Source organism: Enhydra lutris, unplaced genomic scaffold (genome assembly GCF_002288905.1).
Source record: "Enhydra lutris kenyoni isolate GAN:26980312 unplaced genomic scaffold, ASM228890v2 scaffoldscaffold1, whole genome shotgun sequence".
NCBI classification, from domain to species: domain Eukaryota; kingdom Metazoa; phylum Chordata; class Mammalia; order Carnivora; family Mustelidae; genus Enhydra; species Enhydra lutris.
The window spans coordinates 71,348,163-71,363,095 of NW_019154085.1; the positions used below are offsets into that span (position 1 = coordinate 71,348,163).

Here is a 14,933-nt window from a genome sequence, read left to right on the forward strand (position 1 = left end):
CCTGAGCTGAAGGCAGATGCTTAACCGACTGAGCCACCCAGGTGCCCCCAAATCCTGTCACTCTTAAGAATCTTTTTTTTTTTTTTTTAAGATTTTATTTATTTATTAGACACACAGAGAGAGAAATCACAAGTAGGCAGAGAGGCAAGCAGAGAGAAAGGGGGAAGCAGGCTCTCTGCTGAGCAGAGAGCCCGATGCGGGACTCGATCCCAGGACCCTGAGATCATGACCTGAGCCGAAGGCAGAGGCTCAACCCACTGAGCCATCCAGGCGCCCTCTTAAGAATCTTTATAAGAGGTAAGAATACTGCTCCTACAATATGAATATCCATATTAATGCCTTAAACATAGGTATATATATATATACCCAACTCCATCACAGAGGGTAAAAGGAGAAAAAACATTTAATTCAGTCCTTAGGGCAGTGGTTGAAAGGCAGCTATTGAAAGAGTAAAACTCCTGATTTTGGAAATCTGATGAGAAAGAGGAGATGTAGCATTCTAGAATATCTATTTGGAAAGTTTTTAACTTCTTAAAATACAGTCTTAGTGATGATCAAGTTCTCAGCCTAATTCATCAAAATTCTATTTGTCCTATAATATAGTTCATCTATGTAAGCATCTCCCTCTTCCACAGTCTTATAACTTATTTATTTGATATTAGGGTTTTTAAAAAAGACTTGAGAGAAAAAGAGAGAAGGTGCAGAGGGAGACAATATCCAAGCAGACGCCCTCTGAGTGCAGAGTCAACACGGGGTTTGATCTCATGACTGATGAGATCAGGAGCTGAGCCAAAACCAAGTCGGATGCTTAAGTGACTTTCACCACCCATGCATCTCTGGTATTAGTTTAAGAACAAGTACAACATGTTGAAACTATCCAGGTCAGTGGCCCACTTTAAAAACTCTGCTGGGGGGCCTGGTTGGCTCAGCCGGAAGAGCATGCAATTCTGGATCTCAGGGTTACAACTTCTAAACCTACGCTGGGTGTGGAGATTGCTGAAAAAATAGTAATAATAAATAATTCTGCAAAAACCTCATCTTACATTCACTGAAACTCCATCCAGTGGTGAAGAGTAACTATATGCTTATTCAAATAAGACACTGATGAATAGAGAAAAAAATTATTTTTCATAATTTTGCTTGTAAATGTGGTTATCAGGAATGTATTGCTCAGAAAAACTGGACAATTCCTGTGGGGGAATGTATGAATCGCCACAGTTCTGAGTATTAGAGTTATGGGTGATTTGGTATAGCAGATAGAAGAAGGAAGTTTTTTCCTTGGTTTCCAGGCAAAACTTGTATCTGGTAGGGTTCTATTCCTCCATTCACATCCAACTTTATCATGCTGTCTGTAAGAAGAGGGAAAAGAACACTAAAATAATCCAAAGGGAATCTATAAAAGTTATGTTTCTGTCATTACCCATAGAATGTGAGCTTAATGAGGGCAAGGAATTTATCTTTGGGTTAACTACCTAAAACAGTGCCTACCTCACAGCAGCATTTACTCATTAAATATTAAGGAATGAATAAATAGCCATATGATATGAACAACTCAAATAAATTTAGTCTACCTCCAAAAACTCTTCTAAAACTAATAAAATACAGTTTACATTGCTATGAAAAATCAAAGCAAAATTTAAATTCAGTTAAGTTGAAGAAACATTTAAACATCAAATATATCCCAAGACACAAAGATGAAAAAAGAGTTTCTGTACTTGAGAGACTTTTAATCTAGCAGAAGAAAAGAGGACTATGGAAATATAGTTTCAATTCCTTTGGTAAGAATAAAAGTTAACACACTATGAGAATACACAGGTAGTGCAGGAACTAAACTGAGAGTTCCAGAAATGCTTTCTAAGGGAATGAGCCTGTGGTACCCTTTTCTCTCTCATCTTTTCTACTCTTCACCATTACAACTGCTCCCTTTCACTACAAAAGAAGTTCCTTACCTGCATATCAGCCGATTTCCTAGCCAACCAACAAAAATTCCCATTCCTTATTATTTTCTAAAACCTAGCTCAAGTAGTTATAAATACAACAGTTGAAGGACCCTGAGACATAAATGATGGTGTTTTAGGAGGCCTAAATACTATCTTTTCCTTAAACTGAATCTCAAGCCTCTACAGCTAGGCTTATCTCTTTTTTAAATATAGATTTTATTTATTTGAGAGAGAGCACAAGTCGGGGGAGGGCGGAAGGAGGAGAAGCAGACTCCCTGCTGAGCAGGCAGCCTGATGCAGGGCTCTATCCCAGTCTCCTGGGATCATGACCTGAACTAAAGGCAGATGCTTAACAGACTGAACCACCCAGGTGCCCAGAGGATCATCTCCCTTTTACGCCAAAGTTGGAAATATGCTTATAGGGGAAAGGAGGCTTTGTTAAACTCTAAGTTATTGGAGAATTTGATGACTATAGAGAACTGTTAATATACCACACCATTCTCTGGCAAACATCCAAACCTACACTGGTAGGAGAATCACTGTCATAAAGAATACACAACAGGATTCTAGACAAAATTTAAACATCCTTTCGTTTCTCTAATCTCAGTTTTAACTCTTCTTCTAATAGTCCTTTATCTTTCTTGCCCCCATGATACAATGATACAGTGCCATCAGAGTTACCTCTTTTCTTCTTTCAACCAACAAATATTCGAGTGTACACGTTGGGTTTGGCACCCTGTCGGATGCCAGGGATGTAGTGGTGAACTAAGATAGGTACCTGCTTTCAAGAAGCTTTCACGATTGTGAGGGAGTTCACATAAACTAATCAAACATGCAGTGCAGACTTCTTTCCAGGTTCCTAAGACAACTGCATGTATAAACATGTACATGGTCCCCCCAAAATGTTTCTCTATTTCATTGCTCTTACGAATTTTATTTTAGACCCCAAACTTAAGGTATACTTTGAAAGTTGGTATACTTTGAATTTTGTTACAACATAGCCACAGCAATTTCCAATATTAGGTATCCTAATATATAAATGATGAGTCTTACATAATTCTAAAAAACCTTTAAGGTAGAAGCCTGGAGTTCAGAAGAAGGTCACCGTTATTTGATAATATGAACTGAACTTTATCTACTAAACTAAGACATAGTAAGGAACTTTAAATTTGCTCCCATAAAAATACAGAAAAGCAAAAAGAAAAAATAAAATTCACCTAAAATATCACCACTTACTGTTTAGCAATCCACAGAGTACATATTCCAGTCTTACTAATGTACAGGGATACACAGCTTTACAAATTGTAAAGGCAGGGTTACAGCCTTCTTTAAAATACAATTACCTAAATTCTGCCACATTATTAAATAGTAATATTAAACATTAGATGTAATTTTTAATGGCTATATAGTATTCCATCATATAGGTTATGGCATATTTTCACTAATTCTTTATTAGTGGATTTTTTTTTTTTTGCTTAAACCACTATTATTAGATTTTTATCATCAGCTAATATTCTTGATAATGAATCTATGTGCAATATCTATAATAATTTTCACAGGAGGCAGAGCGCCTGGGTGGCTCAGTGGGTTAAGCCTCTGCCTTCAGCTCAGGTCATGACCTCAGGGTCCTGGGATTGAGCCCCATATCAGGCTCTCTGCTCAGCAGGGAGCCTGCTTCCCCCTCTCTCACTGCCTGCCTTTCTGCCTACTTGTGATCTCTCCCTATTAAATGAATAAATAAAGTCTTTTTTTCTAACTCTTTTATTTTTAGTTATTTATTTGACAGAGAGAGATCACAAGTAGGCAGAGAGGCAGGCAGAGAGAGAGGGGGAAGCAGGCTCCACACTGAGCAGAGAGCCAGATGTGGGGCTCGATCCTAGGACCCTGGAATCATGACCTGAGCTGAAGGCAGAGGCTTTAACCCACTGAGCCGCCCAGGTGCCCCTGAATAAGTAAAATCTTAAAAAAAAAAAATTCATAGGAGGAATTTCTAGAAATGAAATGAAATTACTAGGTCAAGGAGCCCAGTACCTCTGCCATGTTTTCTAGAGCCAGTGTAAATGCCCTGCAGCAGTGGCTCGATGGAACATGTCAAGCTGGAGGCAGGCATGGAGAGGACCAAGGTATCCAAGGTGTCTGCGGAGCTTCAGCAGTACTGCATGCAGAATGCCTGCAAGAATATCCTGCTTGTAGGTGCTCCAGCTAGAAGCAACCCTTTCCAGAAGCCTGATCCCGTGCTTTATTATTATTTTTTAAAATATTTTATTTATTTGACAGAGATCACAAGTAGGCAGAGAGGCAGGCAGAGAGAGGAGGAAGCAGGCTCCCTGCTGAGCAGAGAGCCCAATGTGGGGCTCGATCCCAGGACCCTGGAATCATGACCTGAGCTGAAGGTAGAGGCTTTAACCCACTGAGCCGCCCAGGTGCCCCACCCTGTGCTTTATTCTAAAGGCTTGCAGGGAAGATGTTTGCTGAGGAATGCATTTAAGTACAAAATGATGAATGACTACCTCTAAATCTTAAGAAAACACTTTTCTCCAGCCAAATGACTTCTAGGTATTTCAGACTTTTCCTGTGGTCTATTCCTATAGCCAAAATTCTACAGAAACTGATGAGTTTCTATTCAGATAAGGAAACTGGGTGGAGGAATAGACCTTAAATAATAATGGCCTGGTTCTTTTGTTAAAGTACTTTTATATTTAAGACAGACAAAAATGTTACCACCAAATACAACTCTTCCATAAGCAAATTACTAGTGTTTCTCTATCTGAAACATAATGTTTGTTTTATTTGCTAGATGTTTACATTTTGGGAGGGAAAACACTTTTATTCATTAAAAAATGGAATATTTTGTAATTTGTTGTTCCAGGGATTTCTGTACCATAGAAAAATAATTTTTCAAATGAATTTATAGTTTCTAAATGAAGAAAAGCATTTTATTTTTATTTATTTATTTTTAGACAGACAGATCACAAGTAGGCAGAGAGGCAGGCAGAGAGAGAGAGGAGGAGGAGGCAGGCTCCCTGCTGAGCAGAGAGCCCGATGTGAGGCTCGATCCCAGGACCCTGGGATCATGACCTGAGCCGAAGGCAGAGGCTTTAACCACTGAGCCACCCAGGAGCCCCTAGTTTTTTATTATTAACATATAACGTATTATTTCCTCCAGGGGTACAGGTCTGTGAATTATCAGGCTTACACATTGCATAGCACTCACCACAACACATACCCTCCCCAATGTCCATAACCCAAACACCCTATCCCTACCCACCCCACCCCCAGCAAGGCTCAGTTTGTTTTGTGAGATTGAGTCTCTTATGGTTTGTCTCCCTCCCGATCCCATCCTGTTTCATTTTTCCCTTCCCTGCTCCCCACAACCTCCCACAACCCCCCACCTTCCCTCTCAAATTCCTCATATCAGAGAGATCTTATGATAACTGGAAGACAAGCAACAAGCATTTTAAAACTGAGGGAAGAACAGGCTTTATTGGGGCACCTGGGTGGCTCAGTCAGTTAAGCGTCTGCCTTCAGCTCAGATCATGATCCCGGGGTCCTGGGACTGAGTCCCACATCAGGCTCTCTCTTCAGCGGGCAGTCTACTTCTCCCTCTCCCTCTGCTGCTCCCCCACTCCCCAACTTGTGTTCTCACTCACTCCACTCTCTCTCTTCCTCAAATAATAAAATCTTAAAAAAAAAAAAAAATAGGCTTTATTAATCAAATGATGTCTTGATTTTTCTAAATGAGAAGACTGCTTTATTTTTTTATTTTTCTCTGTTTTATATTTTAAATTTCATTCTTTGCTCTCCATTCTTTGACTTATAGTCCAGATTATAATTAGATTTTTTAAAAATTTCTTTTCAGCATAACAGAATTCACTGTTTGCGTACCACACCCAGTGCTCCATGCAATACGTGCCCTCCTTAATACCCACCACCTGGCTCCCCCGCCCCTTCAAAACCCTCAGATTGTTTTTCAGAGTCCATAGTCTCTCATTGTTCACCTCCCCTTCCAATTTCCTTCAATTCCCTTCTCCTTTCCATCTCCCCTTATCCTCCATGCTATTTGTTATGCTCCACAAATAAGTGAAACCATATGATAATTGACTCTCTCTGCTTGACTTATTTCACTCAGCATAATCTCTTCCAGTCCTGTCCATGTTGCCACAAAAGTTGGGTATTCATCCTTTCTGATGGAGGCATAATACTCCATAGTGACCACATGGACCACATCTTCCTTATCCATTCGTCCGTTGAAGGGCATCTTGGTTCTTTCCACAGTTTGGCGACCGTGGCCATTGCTGCTATAAAAATTGGGGTACAGATGGCCCTTCTTTTCACTACCTCTGTATCTTTGGGGTAAATACCCAGTAGTACAATTAAGAATGCTTTAGTTTTAACACTAAACATGGGAGCTGTTTGTTAGCAAACTTGTTTGGAAAGATTCATGTCATATTGTGTATTAGAATGCCCAATCCTGTGTATGAAACAGATTTGGTCTTTGTCTTCTTTAAATTTCTCTACTTTATAGCTGTGATTGTACTTTAAAAAAATAAATATGCATTATTTCATATCTTTAAAAAAATGTTTAAATGTGATTTTCAGAACATTGCAAATGATTAAAAATTAAATGTGAAAATACTACAACCTAAATGAACTTTTAAAATAGAGTTATTTAGGGACGCCTGGGTGGCTCAGTTGGTTAAGCAGCTGCCTTCGGCTCAGGTCATGATCCCAGCGTCCTGGGATCGAGTCCCGCATCGGGCTCCTTGCTCATCAGGGAGCCTGCTTCTCCCTCTGCCTCTGCCTGCCATTCTGTCTGCCTGTGCTTGCTCTCTCTCCCTCTCTCTCTCTGACAAATAAATAAATAAAAAATCTTAAAAAAAAAAAAGTTATTTATTTATTTGAGAGAGAGAGAGAGAACCCACAAGTGGGAAGGGCAGAAAAGGGAGGGAGAATCTCAGGCAAGACTCTATGCTGAGCACGGATTCCACCACCCTGTGATCATGACCTGAGCAGAAATTAAGAGTCGGACACTTAACCAACTGTGCCACCCAGGTACCCCAACCTAAATAAACTCTAAATGTCACAACCATTTTACTTTGATGATGTGGCTTTAATTTGGTACACTTTTAAAAGAATATTTTGTGTTTGTAATAATCTTTGATAAGCTTAGAAGTAAAATTTCTGCTAAATTAAAAAAACAAAAAACAAAAAGGCAATAAAAAACAAAAACAACAAGAACAAAATTACTATGTCCCAGTGAAGGGATATTTATAACACTTTTGATTTACATTGTTAACTGCCCTCACATATGTAATATTGATTTCTACTTTACCAGTAGTAAAGACCTCATTTCTCAATACCCATACCAATAATGAACATTATTATTATTATTGTTTAAAGATTTTATTTATTTGACAGACAGAAATCACAGGTAGGCAGAGAGGCAGGCAGAGGGGGAAGCAGGCTCCCTGCTGAGCAGAGAGCCCGATGTGGGGCTCGATCCCAGGACCCTGAGACCATCACCTGAGCCAAAGGCAGAGGCTTAACCCACTGAGTCACCCAGGCACCCACAATGAATTTTTTTTTTTTTAAGATTTTATTTATTTATCCGACAGAGAGAGAGATCACAAGTAGACAGAGAGGCAGACAGAGAGAGATGGGGCAGCAGGCTCCCCGCCGAGCAGAGGGCCAGATGCGGGGTTCAATCCCAGGATCCTGGGATCATGACCCCAGCCGAAGGCAGAGGCCCAACCCATTGAGCCACCCAGGCGCCCCCACAATGAATATTATTTAACATTTTTTGTCAGATTAGTGAAAAAAGTCCTTAATTTTAAAACTGCGTATCTTGATATACTAATAAGGTTAAACTTTTTCATATATATAATCATTTGTAGTTCTGTGAAGTGCTTCCTTTGCCCATTCTTAAAAAACAAAATCTCAGGGCACCTGGGTGGCTCAGTGGGTTAAGCCGCTGCCTTCGGCTCAGGTTATGATCTCAGGGTCCTGGGATCGAGTCCCGCATCAGGCTCTCTGCTCAGTAGGGAGCCTGCTTCCCTCTCTCTCTCTGCCTGCCTCTCTGTCTACTTGTGATCTCTCTCTGTCAAATAAATAAATAAAATCTTAAAAAAAAAAAATCTCAGTCCAAAATTCTCTCTTGAATACAGATCATAGGCTTTCTTTCTTAGCACATGGATTTATGATCATGTACCTTACTGATTCTTGATCCAGTCCCAACTACCTAACCTTCACAAATGAGGTACCAAAGGGCAACTTACTCAAGGTTAAAAAAAATGGGTCAAGAACATTTTTAATGCTATACTGTGCCTGTCAGCTGGTATGCCTTGCTATATACTATGTATATCAACTCTTACGCCTTGCTATTCTATGACTACCAACCATATAGAAACTTTATGTAAACCACATCTAAAAGAAAAGTAGTGTTTAAAAAATAATAATAATAAAATAAAATAAATAAATAGGGGCACCTGGGTGGCTCAGTGGGTTAAAGCCTCTGCTTTCGGCTCAGGTCATGATCCCAGGGTCCTGGGATTGAGCCCCGCATCGGGCTCTCTGCTCAGCAGGGAGCCTGCTTCCCTTCCTCTCTCTCCACCTGCCTCTCTGCCTACTTGTGATCTCTGTCAAATAAAAATAAAAATAAAAAACCTTTAAAAAAATAAAAAAATAAAAATAAATAAATAAATAAAATAAAAGTAGTGTAGAAAGATCCTTTAGGACTTTTAGAATTATTCAACAGATTTACTATCAAATAAAATCATACATAATATGAGATGCCTATAAGAAAATAGTAAAGAAGAACATTTCAAGGAAAAATGAAAAGAAGAAAATGGGAGAAATTTACTAGCAAACCATTTCTTGTAACTTAAAATACAAAGTCAAGCCTCCATAAAAAACATATATAAGGATGTCTTAATGAAAAGCAGCTTAGACAGGCTATTGGGAAGCAGACAGTCCAGAGTGTCACAGCTGAGGCAGAGAGAGAAAACTGTCCATGCATATGGAGAGTAGCTGGGGAAGTAGGAGGAGTCAACCATATGAGGTGAGTGACAGAAGTGGTACCAGTCCAGCATAGTATACCAGGGCCCAAGATGGAGAACATCTACATGATGAGGAGGAGTGGGCACGGCAGCAACAGGTGATTCATTATATACACACATAGAGATTGACAGAATACTCAGATATATCAAGGATGTAATGGGTAAAGGTAAATTCACACTAGAGGTGAAGGTAATTATACAGAATGAATCTTGGTAATCAGATGAAAATTGGAGATACTGGTGTGAATTCCTAACTTTCAAAAGAGATATAAAGGTACAGCAACAGAGATATGAAGATATAGATGATAATATGTATGTATATATCTGCATATATGTTCATATATTTCCCTAGCTGTGTCTACTGAGGGCCTGAGAACATGGATACCTTCAAAGCAATACATCTACGAGGCACCCAGATCTTGATGTCTAAATACCATTCTTTACCGAAAGGAACCTGGGCTCCTTCAAGAATTGTCTGGTTCCAGGGCTAGGGTAGGGCAAGTACAGGATGGGCCTTGAATATCTTTTGCAAGAAAATAAAGAAGGACTTGGTTATGAATTTGGCTATAACGTAGTCAAATCTGAAACAATTTCAGAATCAAAGTAAATAATGACAGTAATGGATCATATCGTGAATAAAATAGGATTCTATTAATCCACACCTATATAAAAGAATAAATTCAACATTCAAGAAGACAGAACATTTATATCCTCCAAAATATCTCCTGATAAAATATATTTTAATTACAAAAGTCTGGCAAGTATCAACTTACTCAAATGATTCACGTTAACAAAATCAGAAATAAGGAAAACCAGTATCATGTCCTCCAACAGGATGCCCAGCATCACTTCTATGAAGTCATGTCAAAAACATAAAAAATCTCAATCTAATCATGTAAAATATTACACGACCCCAAATTGAGGTAAACGCTTCAAAAACTAGTCTTTCATCTTCTAAGGTGCCCAGGTCATCAAACGTATGTAAAGACTGAAGAACTATTTCAGATTAAAAAAGATGAGTGAGACATGACAACTAACTCCAATGTGAATTCTAGACAGAATTTTTTTGTTATAAAAGGACATTATTGGAACAACTGGCAAAATTTAAATGTGATTTGCAGATTAGATGATAGCAATATATCAATGTTAACTTACTGATTTTCAGGGCTATATTGTGTAGGAAAATGTCTTATTGTAGAAAATAAAGTATTTGGTATAATGGGACATCTTGCTGGCAACTCACTCTTAAAAGCTCCTGAACTAAAAAATTAAAAATGGAAAAACTTACAGAAGGGGTTTAAATTATAGTTATTTGCACTATAATAATGTACTATATACCCATTATATAATTAGTGTCATGTAGTGTTTAGGAGTAGTTATGAGAAAAATACTACAAAACATGGATTCTCTAACGAGTCTCTGCTTGTTTCTGGTTTATAACTTTCATATAATGGGATGTGAAAGAGTAGAAAAATCACTTTTATACTGCAAGGTTAAGAGCAAAGAGAACCACGATGGAACAATTACCATACCTGAATAAAAACTCAGATGGTATCAGACAATTATCTGTCGTACTAGTTCCTTTTTTTAATATGGAATGTGTCAAAGCAAGATGATCCTTTAGATCATTAATAACAGAATTCAAAATGGCATGGGAATAGTATCATTCAAATGAGTCAGCTGATAAAAATACCTGGCTTTTCTTTAATCTTCATCAAAAACAAGAAAGAAAGAAACCAACTTACTTCATAGAAAATAGGGTGGGTAAATGAAGCTTTAAAAATGGGAAGGAGAAGGATGCTTGGCTGGCTCGGTCAGTGAAACATGTGACTCTTGGCCTCAGGGTTGTGAGTCTGAGCCCCATGTCAGGTGGAGATTACTTAAAAACAAAATCTTTAAAAAAATGGGAGGGAGCAAGTCAGTTTCTGGTGATTAACTTCAAAAATTTCTAGAGTCTTTTTTTAATTAAAAAAATATTTTAAATTTTTTTAATTTAAGTGATCTCTACACCCTACGTGGGCTCGAATTCACAAGTCCGAGATCAAAAACTGAATGCTCTTCTGACTGGGTCAGTCAGGCACCCCAAAAATCTATGGATTCTAAAATGTTAATTTTACTGATCCTCTAGTTAGCCGCAGGACTATAAATGTTATAATTTCTTATTGTAAAAGCATTTACTCAAGTTTCAAAGCAGCTTTCTAAAAATGGATAATACTAGATGTTAGGTACAATGCATAGCATTCCCCAAAATTTCTAATACAACTACTTTACAAAATGCATTTGGAAAATATCTGCCTATTTTGTACCTTATGCCATATTAAGAGATATGGTCCTTGCCCTCAAAATCAGATTAGTAAGGACAAACAAGTATAATTCAGTGATATACATATAATAATAAAGATATACACAGGCACTATGTGAACATGGGAGATTAAGATTATGGAGCTGGTCATCTCTCCTCAGCACCAACACTCTCCTTGGGAGAGCCAGATTACCAGTGAAGGACAATCCTATAATATCCATGACCCTAACATACTTGCCTCAGGTGAACCAGGGAAGACACCTAAGCGAAGCCAATCAGATTACCTCTTCAGAAAATTTGTAAAAAGAAAAAAAATCAGCCAAACAGGGGTGGGCAGCAGAGATTCCAAATCATACTCCAGACTGGTAGACATTTACTATCATATTCATACTGTTAGGAAATTAATGAAACCCAGAAGAGGGTAGGCACAGAAAAACGGAGATGAGAAACCATGCAGCCAAGAAGGAAAGTAGTTTCTGTAATGCCTGACTATGCTTTCTGTGACTGAATCATGCAAGTCTTCTGTATTCTGAGTATGAGCTCTTTTTTTAAAAAAAAAAACCTGAATTCATTCGGCTAAGTTTCTAACCCCTAACTAAGAAAAGTACATGGCCCAATGTGGAGAGAGGGTCTGGGAAGGCTACTATTGAAGAAGTAGTGCCTGATTACAGTCTCAACGGTAGAGGCGTCAGGTAGCGAAGGATGATGTTTTCAGCAGAGAAGACAGCAAAAGTGTAGAACCACAATGAAGCAGAGTACACTGAGGGATCTTTAGGAATTTCTGATGGCTGAAGCATGTGTATATAAGGTTGAAGGGAAGAGAGATAAGGCCAGAAAGAGAAGCAAACCCTGGCAATGAGTTTGGATTCCACCCTCACCACCCCCATCCCACTGCCACTCGGAGGTTATAAATATAGGCCTGTGCCAAAATGTTGAGCTAAGCAAGTTTTCACATTTTTAAATGGGCGGGGGTGGCAGGAGAATAAGCAACAGAGACCATATGTGACCCCTATAAAGTCTAAAATATCCACTATCTGGCCCTTTAAAGAATAAGTGTGCTTAATTCTGCTGTAAAAAAAATGTAAAGATTAAAAAAAAATGTAAAGATTTTATGATGATGAACTAGATAATCAAAGGGGAATTTCTGCAAGACCTAACAGAAGTATGGAGGATGGATTAAAGGGCAACACTATGCATAAGAAAGTCAGTACAAACTATTGCTAAATTCAGAAAAAAGAATGACTTGCACACCAGCAGTACCCATCAAAATGAGAGGAAAGGACCAGTTATACAAAGAAATGTTTAGGATAAGGCCTCAAATCCATAATACTGCCTCCAGACCATTGCATATGGACTGACCCCTGCCTTCTAGCCCAGTTTTATGCTACTCCTTAATCCCTTGGCTCTAGTTTCATGCAGGCTTTTAATCTGCTCTATCTCAGCCTAGAATGCACTCATTTCCCACCTACCCATCTTAGTAACTGCTCGACCTCCATTTACTCTCTCTACCCTGAAATTCAGATCACTCATTTACTTAGTCATTTAGTCAATAAATATTTATTGAGTACATGCAGGAAGACAGAAATTGTGCTGCACTTAAGGGTACAATGATACAGACACAGTCCCTGCCCTCATGGAATTTACATTTTTTCAAAAAGATTTATTTACTTTTGAGGGGGTGGGAACACACACGTAGGGGGAAGGGCACAGGGAGAGAGGGAGGGAGGAAGAAAAAGTTGCAGGGGTGGGGGGAGAGGAAGAAGCAGACTCCCCACTGAGTGCAGAGCCTGACACAGGGCTCCATCTCGTAACCCTGAGAGAGCATGACCTGAGCTGAAATCAAAAGTTGAACACTTAACTGACTGAGCCACCCAGGTGCCCCTGGAATTACATTTTATGGAAAACAATTCTAACCAAATGAGGATTTGAACATTTAAGTTGGTCAAGTAGCTCAAAAATTATTTAACATATATATATTATATATATATATATATCAGTGTGCAAGAAAAAGTTTGCCTTACTTTCCTCCTTAAAAAGTTTCCTGCTTAAAAATTACCTTTTCAAGGGGCACCTGGGTGGCTCAGTGGGTTAAAGCCTCTGCCTTTGGCTCAGGTCATGATCCCAGAGTCCTGGGATCAAGCCCCGAATCAGGCTCTCTGCTCGGCAGGGAGCCTGCTTCCTCCTCTCTCTCTCTGCCTGCTTCTCTGCCTACTTGTGATCGCCGTCTGTCAAATAAATAAATCTAAAAAAAAAAAAAAATTATTTTCAAAAAAAATTTACTTTTTCAAATACATTATACATACATATTTATTTTCTAAATTTTGTCCAAATTAGAGTAGCTGTACATTTACACATGGTTTCTCTTTTGATCTGAACCTTCAGATTCAGATGTAACAGCACAGGCCAATCATTCTGCTTGTATATCTTGATATATCTGACAAAGTCTATCACTAGACTACCATGTTTTGAAAGATTTTGTATGCCAGATCACATTTAATTTACCAAAATTTTCCTTCCATTTTTTAGAAGCTAAACCCCCAAACTATAAATGGCTTCCATTTTTAGAAGCTATATCCCCAAACTATAAATGGCTTAGAACAAGAAACCACTGTATTTTATAACTTTAACATCACCACACTGTGAAGATTTTCAATAAAGGTGTATTTGAGGACTGTATAACTTCCTATTAATGTTTACGATCAGTGTGAATAATCATGGAACTAAATTTTTTTTATTTAACTCAATACAAAAGCAAATAAATGCTGATATTTCAATTACCGTGTACAGCCTTCAAATGGGCAATACTTTTTATCCAAGATATTTTTGGACTACAGAAAATACTTCGGAGCGTTGGGCTGGCTCAGTAGGTAGAGCACGTGACTCTAGATCTTGGGGTCCTGAGTTTAAGCCCCATATTGGGCACTTAAAAAAAAGAAAGAAAGAATATACTTCAACGAGTAATTCTTTTTTTTTTTTTTTTTTAAAGATTTTATTTATTTGACAGACAGAGATCACAAGTAGGCAGAGAAGCAGGCAAAGAGAGAGAGGAGGAAGCAGGCTCCCTGCCGAGCAGAGAGCCTGATTCGGGGCTTGATCCCAGGACTCTGGGATCACGACCTGAGCCTAAGACAGAGGCTTTAACCCACTGAGCCACCCAGGCGCCCCACAAGGAGTAATTCTTGTTACTATCATGTATAAAATCCTAGAAGAATTGGGAATTCCATATGGGGATCCCTTTGCTATAGAGAATTCCCTAGTCGGGTAAGTTTAGGAGGCTCTGAATTAAATTTAAACAATTTGGGACACCTGGGTAGCTCAGTCAGTTAAGTGTCTGCCTTCAGCTCAGATCACAATCCCAAGCTCCTAGGATTGAGTCCCTCATCAGGCTCCTTGCTTAGTAGGGAGCCTGCTTTTCCCTCTGTCTGCCTTTCTCCCTACTGTGTGCTCTGACAAATACATAAAATCTTTCAAAAAAAAAATTAAACAATTTAATGTTAAGTCTTCGTGTGCTTTTCTTTGTGGATATGCACTGTAGCTCCAAAAGAACATTTCCAAATTTACTAAACCTCCAATTTTTTTTTTTCCTACTAAACACTATCAATATGGTAGGACACTAGCACCCTGAGGGTATAATCT

The 14,933-nt window shown here is 38.7% G+C and overlaps 1 protein-coding gene across 2 annotated transcripts in view; it reads right to left on the bottom strand.

The window, feature by feature from the left end:
* The window catches only part of LOC111142901 (activating transcription factor 2), an 84,212-nt gene that overhangs the window by 52,810 nt on the left and 16,469 nt on the right, over positions 1–14,933 (bottom strand). The window lies entirely within an intron of this gene.